Here is a 24,278-nt window from a genome sequence, read left to right as displayed (position 1 = left end):
TAATGGCATTTTTGTAATAGGAAGTAAGACGGACTAAGACAGAGATAAAGTAAAAATAGAAAGAAAAAACGGTCTTAACTGATTGTACTTGGAACAGATTTGTTTTTGGTTATTGTTGCAAGTTTTGCAAATGCGACCTTAAGTGCACATGCGTAGGGCTCCTCCCAAGTCTTAGAAAGATTTGTTCAAGTGAGGCACCCAGAAACTTGTGTCATTAGTTTAACCATAAATCTGCTTTCATAGAAGAAATTAATAAGACATTTACAAATTATTATAAGGGTCTATTTTTATTGCCTATTTTTTCTTGGTTCTGTTTCTAGTATGTCTACTAAATTTTGATTGAATGTTAGACATTATATATAAAAGATTATTGAGGCTGTGGATAATGTCATTTTCCTTCAGAGAGCATTCACTCTATCTTTTTTGGTGGGTAGAGAGTTGGGGAAGTTTATCTTAATCTAATCAGGAACTGAATGAAATGGTGGCAGAAACACCTCCAGAGATAGGAATGGAAATCTTGGGATTTTTCACTAGGGATGTTTCTTGCTGGCAGGCTCTGAATTTCAGTTGCTATCTTCTCAGAATCATGAAACTGCTCTACATTCCCCTTTTCCATTCAGCAGTTTTCTGCTTAGCTTCTCAGATCTTTGCCTTACGAAGTTTAAGAATTCAGCAAATGATTAGAAATGAGGAGGAAGTTGCTTGTCTCTAGATGTACATTTTTGCATAGTTTTGACTCTTAGAACCATACTAATGTTTTACATATTCCCCAAATAAATAAGTGAACATATCAAATTAATTAGAATATAGGAGGAACTCAAAATAGAATACAAACAGTAACATATGGACCCAACTGTACTGTAAATGAGTAAGTAAACAACACTGAAATTAATGGTGAAGAAAATAAACTAACATTAGTAACTTTGGAAAATAGTATTTTTCCTTTATGATATAAAGCTAAAGATAAAAACTTTACAAAAATACCATTGTTAGTAAATCTTTTTTTTCCCACAGGGTATAGGTTAGAAATTCTGTAACTACTTTATGTGCATATTAGGTTTGAACAAATAAGTATATATATTGTAGATGGGGAGAACCAGGCTTATCACAGTGAGGGGAAAAAGGTACAAATAAAGAAATGGGGAGGACTAAAATAAAATGTGTGGTTTTTGATTATGAACTTACGATTTTAAATATTTATACAGGTAGATATAATGTAGTTGTATACATATCATCTACATATATATGTACATATATAATATGTATACATATATTTCATAGCTCTGTCTGCTAAGAGGAGAAGAAATTACAACTCAATAGCACTGAGCACACAGAGTCTAGATCTTGCTTTCTAAACACCATCTCCAATAAAAAGTACCATTGGCTTCTTGGAAAAGTGATTGATTTCAGAAGTGAAGCAGAGGCGTCATGTAAGCCTGGAACACCTTACGGACCAAGAAAATAAGGAAGAGCTTGAAAAATGGTGGAAACATGTCAAAAGGGGCACAGAACTCGTCTGTCAAAGCTCTCAATGGTTAACACTGGAATAATGTGAGCAACAAAATAAAAAATGATATATTAAATTACAATCCACAAAATAAACATTAATGAGTCTATGCTGATACAAAAATGAATAAATAAGTTGGAGAGAAGTGACAACTCTTCCTTACAGAAGAATTAAAATTAATACATGTAGAAGTGAGGGAAACAAAAATTACCCTTAGGCAAACCTCAAAGTAATAATTAATGCAGGGAATAACCATTGATGGATACTGAACACTTGGGCAAAAGCTGGAAGAGAAACAGAATATTTGTATATACTCAAAAACTCTTTCCCAAGGTATTTATCAACTACCAAGAGATAAACTATAATTTTGCAGTTGAGAAATATGGTAGACAACACCTTAACCAAGTGATCAAATCAACACCATCAGTAATAAGAGATATTGACACTATGGCTGGGCGTGGTGGCTCAAGCCTGTAATCCCAGCACTTTGGGAGGCCGTAGTGGAGGGATTGCTTGAGCTTGGGAGTTTGAGGTCAGGCTGGGCAACATGGTGAAACCCCATATCAACAAAACATACAAAAATTAGTCAGAAGCTTGGGAGTTTGAGGTCAGCCTGGGCAACATGGTGAAACCCCATATCAACAAAACACACAAAAATTAGTCAGGCATGGTGGCACACATCTGTGTTCCCAGCTACTTGGCAGGCTGAGGTTGGAGGATGGCTTGAACCTGGTTGCAGTGAGCAGAGACTGCACCACTGCACTCCAGTGAGACCCCATCTCAAAATAAACAAATAAATGAGAGAGAGAGAGAGAGAGAGAGAGAGAGAGAGAAATTGACATTATATATCTCCTGATACAGCACACTGGAAAGAGCACACCACTTCTGTTGAATTCTTGCCAAAAATGTATAACCCCAATCTAATCATAAGCAAACTTTAGATGAATAAAATCAAGAGAGATTCAACAAATTAACTGACTGGGTCTCATCAAATAACTCAAGGTCTTGAAAGATGAGGAAAGACTGAGGAACCATCATAGAGTGGTGCTGTTCAGGGAGTCACAACTCAGTGCAATGTGAATTTCTGGGTGGGTCCAGGAGCAGAAAATGGACATTGGGGAAATTTGTACAAGGTCAGCATTTTAGTTAATTATATTATACCAATGCTAACGTCCTGGTTTTAATAAGAGCACTATGTTCATGTAAGTTGTTAATGATAGGGCAATGGTTTTTCAACCAAGAGTAATTTTGCCTTCCAGGGGACATTTGGCAATGAGTGCAGACATTCTGATCTTCATGACTGGGGAGGGTGCTACTAACATCTAGGAAATAGAAGCCAGAGATGCTGCTGGAGGAAGCTGAGTGAAAGGTATATTGAACTATCTGCACTATTTTTTAAACTTTCTGTGAGTCTAAATTATTTCAAAATTAGAAGTTAATACATAAAAATAGAGTTCAGCAAATGCCTTGAGTGGGAATCCTCTGCATTTTGAGCATTTTTCTCTGAGCTTTTATTATTTCAATATCTTGACCTTTTAAGATCCACTTGTGTTAGACGTTCCAAAGTCAATTTTTTCTCTCCAGCATGGTGAAGTGACAACCAAATTCTCTACTGAATGATACGAACCTCAGCTGTAGCCTTCTGCTTGGATTCTCAGTCTCTTGCTTGGCATCAAGAATTGGCAAATGCAGCCTTCACTTCTTTCGCTGAGTTTCTCTTCTCCCCAAGGTCATGGCCCCTTGAGTCCTGGCAAGTCCAACAAGCATTTTAAAAAAAATTAATCGAGATTTCCTATTTGTGTGCAGTGAGACCACTGATCTTCCACAAACTATGCAATCATGGCTGAAAGTAGAGTCTCATTGCCATTTTATATAACAGCTTTATTGGTGCATAATTTACATAACATAAAGTTTGCTTGTTTAAGTATATAATTCAATAATTTTTTAGTATATTTACCGAATTATGCAACCATAACTATGATCCAGTTTTAGAACATTTTCTTCACCCCCATGCATTTTAATGCCCTTTTACAGTTAATCTTTGTTTCTGTCATAGCCTCACACAACCACTTACTTATTAATACTTTTTCTGTCTCTAGAGATTTGCCCTTTCTAGACTTTTCATATAAATGCAGTCATACCATATGTGGTCTGTTGTGACTGGGTTCTTTCCCTTAGTATATTTTTGAGGTTCATCTACGTAATAGCATGTGTCAATACTTTTGTTTCTTTTTATTGCCAAATAGTCTTTATTGTATGGATATACAATATTTTGTTTATGCATTCATCAATTGATAGACATTTGGATTGATTCCACGTTTTGGTTATGGATAATGCTGCTATGAACATTGGTGCACAAGTAAGTATTTGTGTGAATATATCTTTTCATTTTCCTTGAGTGAATACCTAGGATTAGAATTGCTGGATCATAAGATAAATCTACTTTTAACTTTTTCAGAAAATGCTAAACTCTTTTGCAAAGTGGCTGAACCATGTTGCATTCCCACCAACAATGTGCAAAAGTATCAATTTCTCCATATTCTCACCCAAACATGGTATTATCTGACTTTTCAATCATAGTGATCTTAGACGGCATGAAATGGTAACTCACTATAGTTTTAATTTATATTGACCTAATGATTAATAATATTGAGCATCTCTTCATGTGGTTATTGACCATTTTGTTATCTTTTGGGGGGTAAATTTCTACTTGAATATTTTAGCTTTTTTTTTTTTTTTTTTTGACAGGATCTCACTTTGTGGCCCAGGCTGGAGTGCAGTGGTGCAATCATAGCTCGCTGCAGTCTTGATCTCCTGGACTCAAGAGATGCTCCCACCTCAGCCTCCAGATTAGCTGAGACTACAAGCAGGCAGTAGCATGCTTGGCTAATTTTTCAAATTTTTTGTAGAGACAAAGTCTCACTATGTTGCCCAGCCTCATCTAGGACTCCTGGGATCAAGCGACCCTTCTGCCTTGATCTCTTAAAGTCTAGGATTAGAAGGCATGAGCCACTGTGCCTGGCCCTTTTGCCTAGTTTTAATTGAACTATTTATCTTCTTAGTAGTAAGTTATGAGATTTTTATATGCTTTTAGATACTCTGGATACAAATCTTTTTTAGAATATATGATTTGCAAATATTTACTCCCAGTCTGTGGCTTGTCTTTTTACTCTATTAATGGTATACATTTGGAAGTGAAAAGATTTTAGTTTTGACTAAGTTCAATTTATCAACTTTTTCCATTATCACTTGTGCTTTTGTTGTTTATCTAATAAATCTTTGCTTAAACAAGGTCACAAAGATTTACTCCTATGTTTCTTTAAGGAGTTTAAGAGCCTTAGCTCTTACATTTTGAATTAATTTTTGTGTGTGGTGTGAGGCAAGGGTCTACCAAAATCCACCATTTTCCATATAGGTATCCAATTGTTTCAGCATCATTTGTTGAAAATCTTTCCCAATTAGATTGTCCCTGCTTGATTTTTTAAAGTAGGATTTTCACTTCCATTTTATTTTCTAATTTGTTGTCCTGGCATAAAACAGACACCTATTGATATATTATTTTAATTTTTATTTAACCACTTTATTAAATCATCTTAACTTGATTTTTTTATACAGTAAAAATAATCTCCAACTAATGATAATTTCATATATTCCTTTCTAATAATTGTATTCTGCATATATTGTTATCTTATTTCATTGATTTGGGATTCCAGAGTGATACTGGAAAAAACAAACAGATTAATTTGGTCATTCTATCTTATTCTTGACTTCACTGGAGTATCTTTAGTATTTCACCATTTAGCATAAAATATTTGGTGTGAGTTTTGGAAGATATTCCCTGAACTGTTTAGGAAATTTCTTACTAGCCTAATTTGCTATATATTATTAAAAACAGGAAAAGCTATCAAATTCTATTTAGTGCTCTTCTTTTTTTTGCATCTGATGAAATTCTTATGTGAATTTTCTCTTTTTAACACTCAGTATAATAAATCATGTTAACAGACATCCTAGATTTGATTTATTTAGTGTGGAATAAACTCACTTTTTCAGAGTATTGTCTCCTTTCTTTACTTTGTCAGATTCAATATATTAATACTTAGAATTTCTTTAACCGATGTTAATAAGTGAGGTAAAACTATACTTTTCAGTTTTTCCTACATTTATCCGGCTTTGTTTTTAGTACTATGTTTGCTTCACACATTTATTTGGAAGGTTTCCCATATTTTTCTACACTATAAGAATTAAAATGACAGAAGAAACTATGTATTTTTTTAAGTTGATAAATAATCTGGGCCTGAAGGCTTTTTGTGATAGACATTTGATATGCTTTTAAATTTCTTTTAAAATGATTGATATAATAGGTTTTTCATTGTCTCCGACTTTTTGGAGATAAGTTTGGTAAAGATGCTTCCTAAAAGTCTTTTATTTCATTTGGTTTGTATGTTCTAATGATTGGCATGATACTACGCATGTTATTTGTTAGGATTCTAACATTTTTATGGTTACCTGTTTATTATCCTATTTTCCTATTTTGTTGTTGTAATGTATAGTTATATTCTTTCCCTCAGATTAGTTTATTGTCTATTTTATTAGTCATTCCAAGGAACTTCTGTTTTGCTGTTCATTAATTTCTGGTACTTATTAACTTTTACATCTTCATATTGCTACTCTTTAGCACGTAACACTTGCTTAAAAGAAGTTTGTTGAATGAATAAATGAAATCAAAACACCTTTTCCTTAGGGAATATAGGAACTCAAGAAGGATGCTTTTAAAATGGAGAAAATGGTAGAAGCAGAGAAGCAGAAAAAGTGATGTGTAAGCAATTCTAAATCTCCAGACATCAACCCCCAAGTTAGCTTCATATCTAAACTTTTAATAAACTTTAATAAATAAAATAAATAAACTTTTAATAAATCTTTCCTTTTGCAGAACGGTGCACATTTTTACCATATAAGAATCAAATGTTGCATCTATTTCGATGTTTACATTGCTCTTGTTTTGAAAAATACCCAATCAAATCATCATTTATAAGTAGCGTTACTTGAAAAGCATTCAAACTTTTGGAGAAATTCCCAAGGACCTTGGAATTTGGAAACAATAAATATTCTGCCGCGGGTAAGGCACATTTGAAATGGAATCAAGCATGATAATGCAACGAAGCTGCGAAGGAAGGTCCGTGCTCGTTTCTCTGCCAAGTCAAAACTTCATCGCTCGTGATTCAGTGGCCTCACACTTCTCAGCTCCCCTTCAGCCTCTGGAAAAATGGCATTTGCAGCTGTCTCCCTGACCTCAGGGCGAGGAGAGGAAGAAGGACCCGGAATCCTTGCCTGCCCAGGAACAGGGGGAGGCTGCCACGTTCTGTGCCCTTATTGCTAACTCCCGGCTGCCCACTGATGCACCCTGACAAAGCCTCTGCTGGCTCATGTTTCCCGTTTTTGGCGTTACCAAGAAATAACCCTTTGCTTTGTCTCCATTTCCAGAGTCCATCTTCAACTTCCCCGAGACGCTTTCAAGGGCAGGGCAGGGGTCAGGAGCCAGGCAGCCTCAGTGGGTGCTTCAGCCCTGACCCAGGCCTCAGAGCTGTCAGGGCACCAGCAGCTCCCCTCTGCAAACCTCTCTATGGGGAATGTTAATCTAAAATAATTTTCTCTCTTTCTCTCTTTACAACTGAAGAAAAGTACTTCTTAGAGCGAACTTAACTACCTACCTTTAATGTTTTATAGTCCGGGAAAATGGTACAAAGCAACATGTTTAAGTAGTTCCTTTACTAGAGTTGATAGAATCCTAAAATCTCAAGGGCCTCTGGAAGGAATGAAATCGTATCTCTGCTAAGGCTCGTGTGTTTTACGAGTTGATGGGTTGAGGCAATGCCGTGGTCGGCACCACGGGGCTCCCCGCAGGGCCCAGGGAGTGGGGATGAGGGGGCGCAGCGAGGAACGAATGGAGAGCCGCCCAGGCCGAGGCCAGGTGCCTTTCCAGTCTGTCCTCCAGGAGCTGGGTGACTTCTTAGCATCCTAATTCTCTGGAAAGACAGTTTAAAAAGTTGTTTCGTTTCCCAGGACATTTTCGCTGGGACTGTTGAAAGTCGGACAGCACCCGCCTCGCGCTCACCCCGCCGGGATCCGCGGGGACAGCTCCTTTCCTAGGAGGCCCGGGCCCGCCTCTGCGCCGGGACGGCCTGGGAAGCTGCGCAGGCCCCGCCGACTTCCCTTCCCAGCCCCGGCTGAACACTGCGGGGCCCTGTCGGCGGCGGGGCCTGCGGACCCGGGAGCGCGCGGCTGCGCTGCACGTGCAGGGACCTGGCGGCGCCGGGGTCAGCGCGAGCGTTTGATGTGCGGCGGGGAGCGGGCCGGGCCCCGGGAGGGCGCTTCGCACCTCCCCGTGTGTCCGGGTTGAGCGCGAGGTCAGGAGGCGACGCGGAGTTCACGGCGAAGACGGATCGCGGGGGCTCGTCCCGCCCGGGTTGCGCGCAGCGGTGGCCGCGTGATGGATGGGCCGGACCGGGCACCCGGGAACCCGCGAGCGCGGGGCTGGGCTCGGGGCTGGGTCGGGGGGCCCCGACTCGGTTATTGATCGGCCCGAGCGCAGGAGAACTGACTCTATAATGTATAATGCATCGCCTGCCCGGGAAAAGTGTTTGCTTTTGTGGGAGCAAAAGCAACTTTCTGCCCCGCCAGAGCGTTGCTAAGTGAGCGGTAATGACCACGCTAGAAATTTCATAGGGAGAGGCTAATGGCAGGCTCACTCTAAAAGTGCTTTTATGTGCAACTTCTGTCTAATCCCTTGAGGAGGAAGAAAACATCGGCGACTAAGAAAGTTCAAGTTGTGCAGGGCCTGGGCTTTTAGGGTCAGAGTCACTTCTGCTCTGCGTGACTTTGAAGAGGAGGACCTGTGGTTTTTTTCCAGTGGATTTCCACACGTGTTTTAAAGAGAACTCCCGGCCTCTGAAATGAAAGGCCCGCCTGTAGGGTTTTGCTGCCTCCCCGCTGCCCACGCCCCACCCCCACAGCCTGGATCAAAGCGAGCAGACAAATTATTCAGAAGTAACACAGCCTTTCTGAAATGTTCCTAACCGTGACTATTTGAGGCGATGGATCAAGCGTGCTTCTCCCGCCCCCAACCCACCCCCAGGCCGAAAATGTGACTCTGGAAACGGACTTGCAGAGCTGGCTTCGGTTTCTGTACGTTTCTGACCCCTGTTGACTTTAGGACAAGGCTTCCTGTTTCCAGGACTGCAGCATCGCCAGACAGCCTCGCCATGCAATCGGCTTTGCAGTTGGACGTTCCAGATACGATTTCATTCCTTACCAAAGACACTTCTTCAGGACGATTTTAGGATTCTATCAACGCTAGCAAAGGAGCTACTTAAACACGTTGATTTGTATCGCTTTCCCTGACAATGAAACATTGAAGGTAGGTAGTTAAGCTCGCTCTGAGAAGTCCTTTTCTTCAGTTGCAAAGAGAGAAAGAGAGAAAAGTATTTTAGGTTAAAATTTTCCATAGAGAGGTTTACAGAGGGGAGCTGCTGGTGCCCTGGGTCAGGCCGACTTTGGGGCCTGGGTCAGGGCTGAAGCATTGAGGCTGTCTGGCTCCTGACCCCTTTCCTGCCCCTGAAAGCGTCTCCCGGGAAGCTGAAGAAGGACTCTCAGGGCTGCTGTGGTCAGGCCTGAGGCTGCCCTCTGAGTCCCCTGGGCAGAAGGGCTTTTAGCCAAGAGCACGTCTAGGCGGGCGTGGTGCTGGGCACTGTTGCCAGGGCAGAGCCTGAGGGGTTACAAAGCCCCAGAAAGTCCACGCACTCCATAGGAGGGCTCTCCTAGGAGAGCTTACAACTTCTAGGAAATGAAATTCCTGCGTAAAAATAAACCATCACACCAAAGCTCCTAGTGCAGCATGACTGATGTATGTATTGGTGTATACTAATCACTGACAGGCTTCCTTAAACCACTGCCCACACGAGAATTCTAGAGCCATTTCACAATTTAGTTTCCATAAATGTGAGCATATTTCAGTCCCCTTAAGGTCTCAAATTATAATATTACAAGTTACATTGTACTGTATTTGCTCTGTTGTAACCATCGTGAATGTAGGTGCACGATGGTTGGGGACATCGGGGACATAATTAGTCTTTAGCACTTTCTAGCTCAGTATTTATAATTAAATAATTTGACATAGGTATAAAATATAGCTTCATTTTTTTATCCACATGTTGCACTCCAGTTCAAATTTATGAAAGAACAAATTATAAGCTTCATTAATTGGATTATTGTTGTTGAACAAATTATTTGTTTTGAGTCATTGGTGGCTAGCAATATAGTATTTTAAAATACATAAATATATTTGAATTTCACAATCTTCCTAGAATAGATTGAATTTCACAATCTTCCTAGATCTAAGTCCAAAGAGAATAGACTCTTCCTTAAGCTTAAACTGTCTGTGCTTTAAAATGAAAACATAAACAAGATCCTGCCTTAGGATTTTACTCGTAGTTCTATCTTAGGCATAGGAGGACTTATTAAAAGGTAAAGAAATCATCATATAGGCTAAAGTGAAAAAGACCAACAATGTCAAACGTTAGTGTGAGTATGGAGCAACTGAAACTCTCATACCTGACTGGTGGGAGTGTGAAATTGTGCATTCACTTGAGAAAACTGCTACAGTTTCTTAACAAGTTAACCATACTTAGGTTTTATACCTTATGGCCCAGCAATTCCACTTGTAGGTATTTATCCAAGATCAATAAAAATGTATGTCCACAAAAGGCCTTATACCAAAAAGTTCACAGCAGCTTTATGCATAATAACAAAAAATGAAATCAAACCAGCTATCTAAAAACAGGAGAAAAGATAATCCAATTTTGTTTATCCATCCAGTGGAATACTACTCATCAATAAAAAACTATAAACTCCTGATATACTTCATGAATGGATGGATAGATGGATGGATGGATCTGAAAAACATCATGATGAATAGCCATGAAGCCAGACATGAAAGAGTACATACAATATGGTTTCTTTGATCTGAGGTTCTGGAACAGGTAAAATTAATCCATGGTAACTTAAATCAGAACTGGGAGTACTTCTGGTGGGAAGATTTAGTGGGAAGGGGCATAAAAGATCTTCCTGTATCTTGATAGAAGTGTGGGTTTTACAAGTGTATGCATTTGTAAAACTCATTCAACTGCATGCTTAATATTCGTGCATTTCACTGTATGTAAGCCATTCCTCAATATGATATATGAAAAAAGAAAGTCATATAAAAGTCATAATATAACAAAAGAGGAATTCTGGAGTTCTTGTGGAATATGCTATGTCAGAAAACTGCTAAAGAATAAATGGAGTGATTTTTTAAAGACAAGGAATCAGATAAAGGTAAGAATTTCAAAATCAAAGAATGTGTTGAGTGATAGAATTGCAGAATTAATTATTCCTTAGAGTTACATTTCTCCACAATGTGTTGTTTGGCATATTAAAAGGCATTCTATGCAAAACGATTCTATGGTCATAAATTTGGGAAGCTGTAGGTTAAACCAAGGTAAATAGGATTTCTTCCCTAGTACTTCTCAGACTCTGTAAAATGCTAATCCTTAATGTGGGCCTTGTTTTGGGTTGAATTCTACCTCCCCAAAAGGGAGGTTGAAGTCCTCATACCTGTTGATGTGATCTTAATTGGATATAAGGGTTTTGCAGATGTAATTAGTTAAGGTCATACTGGATTTAAGGTGGGCCCTTCATCGTATATGACTGATGTCCTTGTAAGAGTAGGATAAAGACAGTGAGAGAGAGACCAGGGGGAGGATGCCCATGTGATGATGGAGGCAGAGATGGGAGTGATGCATGTATAAGTCAAGGAGGGCCAAGAATAGCTGGCAAACACCAGAGGCTAAAAGAGACAAGGAAGGATTCCTCCATAGGTTTTTGTATCAGTTCCTTCTCATGCTACTAATAAAAGACATATCTGAGACTGAGTAATTTATAAGGGAAAGAAGTTTAATTGACTCACAGTTCAGGAAACTTACAATCATGGTGGAAGGGAAAGCAAATATGTCCTTCTTTACATGATGGCAGGAAGGAGAAGTGCAGAGAGAAGGGGCAGAAAACCCCTATAAAACCATCAGATCTCATGAGAACGCACCACTATCACCAGAAAAGCAAAAAGGCAACCACCCCTATGATTCAATTACCTCTCATCCGGTCCCTCCCGCCACAGGTAGGAGTTATGGGAATCACACTTCAATTTGAGATTTGGGTAGGGACAGCCAAACAAACCACATCAGCTTCAGATGGAGCTGGGCTGTATTGACATCTTGATTTCTGATCTCAGACTTCTAGCCTGCAGAACTGTGAGAGAATAAATCTCTATTGTTTCAAGCCACCTGTCTGTGGTACTTTGTTAGAGCAGACACAGGAACCATACAAACCTCTAGGAAAAAGATGTGATGATCTCACGTTTCCCAGATTGATCTGATCATACAACCTTCTGCCCTTTCCATGGCATATCTTGAGAGTGTTTGGCCAGCCCAGTGTGGTAATCCCTGCCTACTGGGACAGCCTTTCCTTCCACTCTTCATGTTATTCTTGCTTACCTTAAAAGCAGTGTGGTAGGCAGAATGATGGCCCCCAAAGATGTCCACATCCTAGTCCTGGAACGTGGGAATATGGGAGCTACATGGCAAAGAGGAATTAAGGGAGCATATGGAGTTATGTTTGCTGATCAGCGGACTTTAAAATACGGAGGCTATCCAGGTGGATCTAGTGTAATCATGAGGGTTCTTAAAAGTAGAAGAGGGTAGTTAAAGAGATTGACAGGGTACTTAAATCAGAAGACAGAATTGGAGATGGAGGAAGGGTCTGCCAACCAAAGATGATGGGTGACCTCTAGAAGCTGGAAAAGGAAGGCATGGATTCTCCTCTCCAGCAGACAAAGAAACACACCTGCCTACACATTGATCTTAGCTCAGGGAGACCCATGTTTGATTTCTGACCCACGGTACAGCAAGATGATAGCTTTATGCTGTTTCCAGTCTGTAAGTTTGTGGTAATTTTTTATAGTGGCAATAGAAAGCCAACATAAGCAGTAAGTGAAATAATTATTTCTTCATTTTTTTAGAAAATTTGACTTTAGATGTCAAAAACTAGAATTTTAAATTTTTTAGAATCTTGTTCCAGAATATTGTCCATATTGCATCAAGTTGTGTCATTTCCTACTCAAACAAAGACTGTCTACATGAATGCTTGCAAACATGACAAGAATAATAACATGTAAAACCATATTTCCCCTGGTGGCTTCTTTTCTTTTCCTGGAAAATATTTCATATATCTGTGGTATGCTTGTACCACTCTTCCTGTTTTAGATCAACACTTGTGTTTGTGCTGCTATTTTCAGAAGTTTGAGATCATCTAAATCATTTAATGTGATTGGAAGTGTGGTGATGAAGACATGGTGTTGGCTTCCTCTAACTCATCCTGAATTTGCAGCATGATCGTGTTAGAGCTCTTGCTCCAGTAGTCTCCCGTTTCCACCCTCCCCTCCCTCTGCTCCAGGTTCCTTGTGATTTGAGCTCCTGGGTTTCCTGGTCTATACAAAATTCAGCATCTCTGTCTACCAATCATAGGACATAATGGCCCCTGTCTTAGTCCATTTGGGCTGCTATAACAAAAGGCCATAGACTGTGTGGCTTATAACCTACAGAAATTAATTTCTCACAATTCTGGAGGCTGGGTACAATGCCTGGTGATGCCCTGCTTCCTCACTGTGTCTTCACATGGCAAAAGGGGCGAGGGGGCTCTCTGGTGTCTTTTTATAAGGACAGGAATTCCAATTATGAGGGCTTCACCTTCATGACCTAATCACCTCGCAAACGTCCCACCTCCTAATAAGATCACATTAGGGTTAGGATTTCAACACATGAATTTTGGGGGGACACATTCAGGCCTTTATAGGAATTTGATAGTCCCCATGGTTAGTATCTTACCTAATCAATACCCATAGATGCAAGATACCAAGGCATTTAAATATATTTCACAGAGTTGGGTTTGATAGTCAAATAAAACCATTAGATTCGTAAGGTAAGTGTTAGAAAATTGTAACAACTATTCCCCACCTTCCTTCATGAAGGTAGTGGAAAACAGAAGGAAGTCACCTTGTCCTAAATGCAAATGAATTTCTCAGAAAATTGAAGAGGGTGAGAATAATGCTATGAACTGACATGCTTCTCAACCTTCCCTCCCTCCCTCCCTCCTTTCTTCCCAACTTCCTCATGGCAAAGGAGAGAGTAACTTCCCAGCATATGCAAGCAAAGTCCATGGCAGCCCGGAAAATGAAGATTTATTTTTTGTTTTTTTGGCAGAAAATTCATAGCGATTTGACATCAGGATTCCAACATGTCTAGCTGTATGTTAACAAAAAAATAAAGATTCAAGTAACATTAGCTAACTGGCCTGCCCTCCTAGCCTTTCATCATATTATCTGTATGGCTTGGTTTTCCAGCCTGCAGGTGAGGCTCACCACGTGGCAGCTCCTCTCAGATAAACTATCAACCAGGCACCCGATAAGCATGCAATTGAGGTCATTGAGAAAGTGTAGAGAACATGGACACATGCACACATATGCAACCATCCACACATGCACACATATGCAACAATCCACACATGCACACATATGCAACAACCTATACATGCACACGATACACAGGCAATGCATACGTGGCCTATGCATGCACACATAGATGCCCTTGGCTCCACTGGATGGAGGAGTAGCTACATTGTGAAAGGCAGAAGAAAAACATTTAGTTGCCCTCAGGTGGGGGAGCAGAGTTAACTTGGATGGAGCTCCCCTCTACCTGAGACTCTGGGGAAGAAGGTCAGATACACACACCCATGTTTACTGTGCGGATCCATCGTCACTTTTCCCATTGAGAGTGATGCCAGTGGGTCCGTGTTGTTGTTCTTCATTGTTTTTCCACACTTCGTTGGTAGATGGGGTGGAGCCGCCCCTCTTGGGAAGCCCAGTGTGCTTAGACATGGTGGGAGTCGTCTCTTCCTGGGCAAGAGGGTGCAGTGACTGTGGGATTAGCCTGTCTATTATTTTTGGGTGTGCACAGGGTGACAAGTTAGGAAGGGTGTGCTCAAAGGTTATTCAAATATTTCAAATAAAGCATATTTGAGCATGGAAAGGCCAGGGAACATTAATCAAATGTCAGCACCAAGACACTTTGTAGGCTATTTCTGGTATGTGTTTGCTGAGCGGCAGTCTGGCTTAGGCTCCCTGGGACATGTGATCACCCCAGTGTGAAGAAACGTGGAGCATTATGCATGGGAGGCTCTGGAAGTGCTGGGAATTTGCAGATGGAGTGCAGTGGACAGGATGTGTTCCAAAACAGCCCAGAGTCATTCCTCTGCAGGGGATACAAAGGGATGCACAATTGTGTTGACTGACAAGGCCGGAGTCTATTTCCATTCCTGCCCCTCTTGGGAAGTTAGATTAAAGGGGGAAATATTTTGCATAAAAGTGATTTTCACAGAATAATGACTGAAATGATAATAAGCTGGTGATGGGCATCCATCACAGTAATGAAATAGCCTCCTACAGGAGTCCTGCAACTGGCTGTTTCCCCCCAGAAGCAGTGTTCCCTCTCAACATCACCCTCTTGGATCCTTTCTGATCTGCCTCACTGAGGCTTCCTTCAGAAAGCCAAGCGAGCAAGCGATATTGCCTTTCTCTCCTTCAGCTCCTATCAAAACAGTGCAGCAGCCCCAGTCACAAACTCAAGAGTCTTTTGACAGCAGCAATTAAGCAACTTAATTAATGAGTGAATAAAAACGATAATATTTACTGAATGGGAGCATCCTGTTTTGCATTTTTATTCAAACTCTGCACCTGAAGAACACCACTAAGGAAAGCTCCCCATCCCGCTGTTGTGGAGACACCTCTCTCTCTCTCTTGCTTCTCTCTCACTTCTCTCTCTCTCTCTATCTCTGTCTTCTCTCTGTTCCCTTGCCCTGTCTCTTTCTCTTTCTCTTGCTTCCTTTGGTTCTGGCCTCATGAACACCCCAAGGATAACATACGCAGTGTAAGATAGACACAAGGCTAATCCCTGCCCTCCTTCCAGGGGGAATACACTTCTTCTATCTTTGTCATGGTCTTTGTTCACCCCTAAAAATCCTCATTCATACATGAAGGACAATTTCATGATACTTTTCTGAGGCTGAACTTTACATCAAAGTGGGTGATTAATTACTGATAAGGGTATAATAAAACATTAATGCATTTTGTAATTAACCAGCTTAGGAATGACATCTCCCATCTCTTCATGAGTGACATGTTCACACGCACACACACACGTACACACAGAACTTTTTTTGAAAAAATTCTTTATTTGGCTATTAATCTCAGCAGTGCCCTCAATACATTACATTCTTTTTAAAAGCCACATATATTTTCCTCAATGAAATATCTAATCCATCTTGAGTGTAAGGAAAGCCCATACATAATTATTCCGTCGTGACAGACAGTGAGCTTTCTCGCTATTATTTTTGACGGTGCTGTCATGGATGCCAAATGTATGTTGTGGTGGGAGCCAGCCAGAGTCGGGAACCCACCTGGAGAGCGGCTCCTTTCTTCTCTCGGGAAAGGTTCCCCACGCCTGACAGCCCCACCGTTCTGGTTAAGCTTAATTAGTCAAGAGAGAAAAAGAACTGACTTCAGAGTGTTGTGTTACGTTTGGGGCTCCCCCCTTTTTTCCCCTTTCCACTCAAAATTTGACATTCTTTGGAGAAGATGAAGTTCCAAGTGGGATCTGTGTTGGCACTTCCCACCCTCTCGTCATCCTCACGTGGGACCCACTTCTCACCGCCCATCTTTTGTCTCCCAGGGGACTTGCAGGACTCTGCCCAGCCCACACAAAGGACTCTGCACTGGCAGAACTGGATGTATTGTTGCCTTGAGAGATGTTCATTTATTTCAGTGTGAAACCCGTTAAAATGGAAGTGTGTAGGATTTGGGTTGGCTGGATGCAAGCTTCCTCTGCAGTGGGATGAGGTACACTGGGCCCCCGACATTCAGAGTCCCCCACTTTCATGCCCCTTGGCCTCTCAGGCCTGTGCCTTTCCATATGCATACTGGCCTTGGACTTGTCCTGGCCAAGGGGACAGGAGTCACATCCATACTTGCCGGCTTTAAAAATGTGCTTTTGTGTTTCCACTTGCTGTCCTGGAGGCTGCCACTACCAGGAGCATGCTGGCCTGCCTGCGGGAGGAACAGATGCCAGAGGAGACCTGAGTGTGTCCTCAAGGCCATGCCCCATCAGCCATCCCAGCAGAGCCCACAGCCGCCTGCAGAGGAATGAGGCCCCCCACCCAGGATCGCCAGAACCGCACAACTCGCAACTGTGTGAGGAGTAATGGACAAAATTTGGAACTGTGAGCCTTTGGGCCTGGGGAGGTTTGTGATGCAGCAGTAGCTCCCAGACCCTTGAAGCTCTTCCGCACGAAAGTGCTGAGCCGTGCACCTAGGCAATGCCAGACTCTGCACTAGGCCCGCCGGGGTGTGCAGAGAGAGAGAGCTGAACAAACTGCGGTTCCACCCAGAAGACCCAGAAGAACATTCACTGAGCAGCCAGTGCAAGAGGTGAGAGCGCATGCATGGAGACGCTCACGCTTGTGGTGTAGAAAAGGAGGCCAGAGGCTCCCAGACCATGATTCCTTTCCTTTAGGTGTTTCTTGCGCATTTTCAATCCTAAATCTCTTCACATATTATGGAGATTTCTGATTGAATGTCCCCGTTTCCCCTTAGACAGCAGGCCCTGTGTGAGTCACCACCTCCATCTTCCTATGTCCTGGGTGTGGGCTCAGTGAAGGACAGTTGTGGAAATTTAGAGAGAAGAGGTCGCCGGGGTGGTGGGGACGGCGAAGCTTCAGAGGAGAAAAGAAGCGTGGTGGAGAGGGCAGACTCTGGAAGCCACTGCAGAGCTCTCCCCCAGGCTATGAGCAGGGCATGATGGTCCCAATAGCCTGCATCTGTGTTCATTTCAACTGGCTGTCTTGTGACAAGGAAGACGGGCCAGGTTCCCAGTGGGAAATCTACGGTGATCATTAAGAGTGCAGGGCCTGAGATGAACCCTGGCAGGTGAAAGACACCTGGTTTTGTGCAAGCTGGTTTTGCAGAAGCCTGTGGGAGGGGCCCCAGGGGGAAGGGAGCAGAGGGCAGTGTTGGCTCTGGTTCCCCGACCAGGCAGGTGGGCTAGCACCTGGGTGAGGAGCTTTGCATCTGGAGCCCGACATGCCTCAGTCTGGATCCTGCCTTTATCAGCTTATGATCTGTTACCTGCCAGTGGATATGACGAGGACTAAATTAAGGAAAGTGATCAAGTCATCTTCGTTCATTGCCCACCACAGAGCAGGCACTCAGTGGAGAGCACTCACCACCATCTATGCTACTAATGCTGTGTCTGCGGCCCTTGGTTTTCTGGAAAGACTTGAGAGTACAGGGGCAGGTTAGGGACCACAACCAGGAAGCAAGACATATCTGAGAGAATGCATGGGAGCTTATGGAAGGATGTACAAGGCCAGTTGTGGGGATCCTGGCATTTCGGGAGGCTAAGATGAAAGGATCATTTGCATCCAGGAGTTCAAGCCTAGCCTGGCAACATAGTGAGACCCCCGGCTCTATGAAAAATCAAAAATCAACTGGGCATGATGGCATGTGCCTGTAATCCAAGCTACCCAGGAAGCAGAGATGGGAGGATCGCTTGAGCCCGGGAGGTTGAGGCTGCAGTGAGCTGAGATCATATCACTGCACTCTTTCTGGGCAACAGAGTGAAACCCTGTCTCAAAAAAACCAAACCAAAACAAAACAAAAACCAAGAATTTACAAGAGGACAGTTTTAGTGGTTGAAAAATCATTCACTCATTCCAGGAGCAAGAGCCTTGTGAGTTTTCTTCCTGTTCTTGCCTGGGTTATCTCTACTGAATCAAAGACTCCTTGTTAGGAATGCTCTGGTGGCATCAATCAATGTGTTTATAAATCATTTGATTTTACAATGGAAAAAGATACCACAAAACAACACAGCTGTAGTGCACGTACAGATGACCATGGAACAGCAGCCTGGCGTTTTCAGTAGAGCATTGGGCAGTAGAGTCCCTGGGCGTTGGAACCCCGGCCCATTACCACCCAACACCATCCCTGGGCAAAACGCCCAACTTCCATCAGATCCATGAATGGAAAATGGGCATAATTATAACTGTGCCGTACTCTCTATCTCTCAGCTAAGGTGAGAAACAAATATGAGGATGCTCAGTGAAAATGCTTTGAAGTCTGTGAAATGTGAAGCAAAGGTGAAGCGCGAGGAATAATAAGGCTCTAAGGACTCACACTTGGGCATTTGCTCTGAGCTGGCCCCTGTCCTCCACACTGAACCTACAGCCTCTCTTCTCACCTAATCTGCACAAAAATGTTATGAAGCAGACACACTTACCATGCTGGCCTTTCCGGGAAATTTCAGGTCTTAGTGTTGCCCATTACCAGTGGCATTTCATGCCACAAGTTAGGCCATCTGCACCTCCAAGCACAGGGTCACAGAAGACTTAATCCAGTCCCTTGGGCTGACTCAGTGGCTGGTTTGGGTGAACCCCTGTTGTCCCCTTGAGCAACTCAGGGGCAATGGTTATGGGTAGGGCTGAAAAATCCGTCTGGCTGCAAACCTGGTACTGATACAAACAAGGCCTAGACAGGCACTAAGTGTTCTGTGTTCCCCAAAGAGATCTTAATGAAATCCCAGCATACCTCTCACTCCTACACTTAAAATACCTTGGGCAAGAGCATGCTTTTGACCCCACCCCAGCCATTTGGATTGAGAAATTCCATTGAAGATGCACAGCTTTCCTCCAGTGCAGGGGCTGGGTATCCAAATGCAGAGCCTTCTCCAGACTCTTTGGGCTTAGCCTGGCTTGGTAGGCTCAGGAGGGATTCAAGATTATTTCATCCTTTATGTCTGTTCGATGGCAGTTTATCATCATTGCCACCTCATCCTCTATTGTAGCCAAACCTCACAACCAGTACCATGTGAACTTCGTCACTGATGCCACGTTCTTTTTCTCGGCTGTCACTAAGCTCAGGTCAGGATGGCCCTCCCAGCTGACTTCCCTGATACTTTCTGTATCTCCTTTTCAGTCTGCCCTAAAATGACAGCTGGACTTCCAACAGTGGTTTCTTCTGTGGGACACATGGCTCTTATACTCTGGGTGGCACTGATTCCTTTATTACCAGTGGCTTGATTTTCCCGGATCTATCTCCATGCAGACAGTGTGAGGTTGGACTTCATGCCTCACGTTCCTGGTTGGGGCTCGGAGGTCTACCCCAGCTTGCTGCTGTGCCGCCCCCAGTTTACTCAATGCCCAGCCTGCAGCTCCTAAGTTGAACCCGCACACTGAACGCTCACCTGGTCTGTGCTTCCAGCTGCATTGGAAATGGAAGCATTAAACACAATTCTCCACTGCCAGCCACCTGCTAGCTAATGAGTGACATCATTTAACGCTGTTTTGAAAAGAGAGATTTAAAGTTGTTTTGAAAACTGAAGGAAAAATACAAATGTTTGAGTGTTAAACATTTTGCCCAAATACTAAAATGTGAATGTCTTTTTATTGTGACAGTTCTACAGGAAAGCGGGCTACAGCATGCCTGTGCTTGTCAATGAAAATCTTAGCACTGAGTTTGGTAAACATTATGGCAGTCAGGAAGCCACTTAAAAATAAAGTTTAAAGAAAAGAAAGAGAAGTATTCACTTTCCTTCTAATTTCCCCAGGTACACTCAATATTCTGCTTTATTTTTTAGTATTTTAACTAAAATAAGAAAACTCGGATTCGACTTCTATGTGTTCTATGATTGTTGTTGTTTTCTCTGATTATATAAAATACATGTTTGCAGCAGAAAATTTGGCAAAACAGAGATATGAAGAATAAAACAAAAATCACCTATAGTTCTAAGCCATGGGAATAATCCTATATATATTTCCGAGGTATTCTGAAGCATGTGTATTATAGTCCAAATATTTAAAAACAAAATTTGGATAATACTTTAGATAGATAGTTGTATTCTGATTTCTTCTATTAATATTATAACTTTCAAACGAGGGACTTACATGGCTTTTATTTTTCTTTACTATGTAAGTACTTATGTTCTTTATGAGAAAAATAAAAAATATAGAAAAGAAAGATAAGAAAATAAAATCAGTAATAATCCCCTCACTTAGAAATGACTGCTGTTAACATTTTAGTTTTTTGGTTTCTATCTATTTATATTCAATTTGAGTGAAAACAGTATAATTTCACTGTGTCTATATTGCTTGGAAACATAATGATTTAACTGTATAATAAATAGTATATTACATGAATGTTTTGAGTAATAGTCTGTGTGATAATTTTTATTAGGTGTATGGTGTTCCACTACATAAATGTATCATAGTTTACTTCACAAATAAACTCGTATCAAATACTTATGTTGTTGTTAATCTGTGATTTATAATGAAGCTATAAACATAACTTTTAGCTAAATATTTATGGATACCCTTCATTATTTATTTCCTACATAGTAGAAGTAGAATTTTATGGTCAAAGGATGAAGACATGATTTTCTTACATTCAGGAGATATTCAATTATATGGCTCTACCATAATTTATTTATTATTTTTATTTATTTTAATTGAGACAGAGTCTTGCTCTGTCGCCCAGGCTGGAGTGCAGTAGTGTGATCTCAGCTCACTGCAACCTCCACCCACCAGGTTCAAGCAATTCTCCTGCCTCAGCCTCCCGAGTAGCTGGGACCACAGGCGCACACCACCATACCCAGCTAATTTTTGTATTTTTAGTAGAGATGGGGTTTCTCCATGTTGACCAGGCTGGTCTTGAATTCCTGACCTCAAGTGATCCACCTGCCTCAGCCTCCCAAAGTGAGCGGCATGAACCGCCATGCTTGGCCTTACCATAATTTATTTAACCATCTTTCCTCTTCTGACATTTAATATATTGCAGTGAACATCCTTGTACCAAATTTTGGTACTGATTATAGATTGTAAGTGTAATTTTCTTGAAGGGAATTATAGGGCAAAGAAGAAATGAAAAGTTAAAGTGGAAATTCCCAGGTTGCCTCCCTGTAGAATGGGAGTAATCATACAACTTATGGTAGCGTTGCTGTCCAGACATGGGCCTGGCACACAGTGTGTTCCTGTAAACACTGCACTCAGGTTCTCATCCTCACAGCTGCACCTGGAGCCCCGGTTCATGCAATGCTAAGTTGCTGTTTTACTGTGACTTTGAAGTACCAAGAGAATAAATGAAAGAAAATAGCTGGTATCTCAAAACAAAGTCAGACTATGCACAGAAGTCGCACTTGCAACAAGGAACCACCGGAGTTCTGAATCACGGCCCCAGAGCTGCCACTCCTCAGCTCACTGAGCCATTTTCCCCTTCTATAAAATAAAGGGCTTGTGCTAAAGAATTTGAGGTGCCCTTTGGCTCAGGAATTCTATCTTCCCATGAGTTGTGAATGCTTTTTAAAGACCTCCTGAGTGTCCAGGCATCTCAGTAAACACAGTGATCATCTGGGTCTGCTGAAATAAAAATAAGTTATTTCAGTATTTTTACCTTTGTTTCTGTTTCAGTGAGAAGTACGAGCTATCAAAGACTCCATCCTACTGATTGTATGAAATAGAATGAATGGCTTGGAGGGTACCTGATTAAACAATAGGTGTGTGGGCTGGTGATGAAGATCAACAGAAGGGAGAAGAGAAATAAAAAAGGGTGTTCCATGGAGAAAGGTGAGGTGATAAAAGAAGCTGCTTGACACAAAGAGACTTCTGTTGGTTGCCATGGTCATCGGTCTTCATTTGAGCTCCAGCTCTAGTGAGTTTTACTCATAGCACTTTTAGGTCACACGCTCATCAGAACCATACACAAGTTGACTTGTGGAATTTAAAGTAAACATTTAGGTGCAAAAGAAGCAGAAGCAAAGTGCAAGTTTCTGCACTGACATAGAGTGTCCACACCATCGATGCTGCGGCTTGGGCATCTGATGACCTCCTTCACCCAGGCCATCCAATTCTGTGGCCTACTGGGACTGGGAACTTGGGAACTTAAAGGAATGCTCTGGGGACTTTGCAGGACAGTGATGCTATCAATGATGAGAGTTTGGCATCTTCACAAAAGAAAAGGTCTCACAAGAAGTCATCAGGTACTGAAAAACCATGCCAATAACACTACGGTGTTGCATATTCTGGCTCTTTGGCATTCCTCTTCCTCAGATGTAGCTTCCTCTGCACAGCTTAACCAAGTGCAAGAACGGGTTGTGTGGCAGGCTCTGCTGTCAGATGCCGCCCAGGTTTTAGAGACAGAGAGAATTGTGACCTCAAGAAGCTCCATGCTTAGTAGGGAGGTAGACACATCAACTGATAATTGCACAATCACATTTCATCTAGTGGATGCACATAGATAGGATTATAGATACTCTTTTGACTTGATCCTCTCATGGTAACTTCGATGCTTGAAAACATGATCTGCAAGGTCAAACAATGACAGCTCTCTGGAGAATTTGGGATTTGCCGAAGTCCCTTCTGTGGGTTTTCTCTGAAGGGTGACATCGTCTCCCTGGATCTCTGTGGTGGGCCTCTAACATGCCTTTCAGGAGAAGGTCTTCAGGCCATGTGAAGACACAGGAGCCTGGCAGACAGTTTTAAAACTCTGGGAAGAAAAGAGCAGACACTGTTCCACCTTTCTTCACAGTGTAGGCTGGGTGGGGCTGGGTGGGGCTGGGTCGGGCTGGGGTCTGGGGACAAAGGCAAAGGAATTCCGTCCTTTGTGCAGGTCGCTTCACTCTGGCAGAAACATCACATCCTGCCCTTGTCACCACACGTCTCTGTCCACAATTACTCATCATCTGTGGATAGACAGCCCTGGAGGAGATCATCAATTGCCAATGCAATTCAGCAGATACACTTCATAAATTTTAATTACATTCCCACTGAAAATGAATGGTCAGAAAATATAAAACATCTGCCATCCAGATCATTTACATTTTTCATACAATAAATCATCAACAACATCCCAAACCATGGCTTAAATCATGTGAGTGTGGTAGGTCATGAAGAAGGAATGCCATCCATCGTGCGACAACTATTTGGATCTCAGCCCTTCCTCGGATGCGGGAAGCGGGGCAAGGAGGGGGAGACCCAACAACTTATTGATGAGGGGGAGAGCATTTTGGCCTAGTTCTCATAAATATAAGTTCCCAGGTCATATCTCAAACCTGCTAATTGATCTATTTACTATTATTTTGGCCATAGTAAAACAGGGACCAAAATGAGTAAAAGAATATTTGGGCAATTATAACTGTGAAAAGCAGGCATTTATCACCATGTGGCTTATTTATCTAACCTGCAAGTAGTATAAGAAGGATGTTGCATTTTCAAAAATCAATTTTTATTAACATTAGATTCATAGAACTCCCATTTGCCTGTAAGCATCTTCCGTGTCGTAAAGCACGGTGTGGGCATTCATGTGCTGCTGGCCTCCCTCGCGTTCCTTGGGAAGACAGGCGTCTACGCTAAGGACAGAGGGGCCTCTGAGAGACCTAGAGCCCAGCCAAGGGGGCCTGAATCGCACGGGCTGCAGACAGGACACACCTGCGGTGGAACCCTGTACAAGCGCCCTCAGCATCCTGAGTGGGGGCCTGCACAGCTGCCTGAGGAGTCCTTCAAGGCTTTTCTCCATGCCTTGTGAGTTTTC

At 42.1% G+C, this 24,278-nt stretch overlaps 1 long non-coding RNA gene across 2 annotated transcripts; it reads left to right on the top strand.

The window, feature by feature from the left end:
* Positions 1 to 7,820: 7,820 nt before the first annotated feature.
* Positions 7,821 to 23,218, top strand: LOC105489316 (uncharacterized). Of its 2 annotated transcripts, none has more exons than XR_011616751.1 (3): positions 7,821 to 8,921; positions 10,379 to 10,542; positions 22,160 to 23,218. It is a non-coding gene; the product is annotated as an uncharacterized lncRNA (long non-coding RNA). The 2 variants fall into 2 exon arrangements; XR_011616750.1 differs by lacking the exon at positions 22,160 to 23,218 and adding an exon at positions 16,722 to 20,976.
* Positions 23,219 to 24,278: the final 1,060 nt, after the last annotated feature.

Source organism: Macaca nemestrina, chromosome 19 (assembly GCF_043159975.1).
Source record: "Macaca nemestrina isolate mMacNem1 chromosome 19, mMacNem.hap1, whole genome shotgun sequence".
NCBI classification, from domain to species: Eukaryota; Metazoa; Chordata; class Mammalia; order Primates; family Cercopithecidae; genus Macaca; species Macaca nemestrina.
Note: the sequence above shows the minus strand (reverse complement) of the source record. Positions and strands in the feature narration are given on the sequence as shown.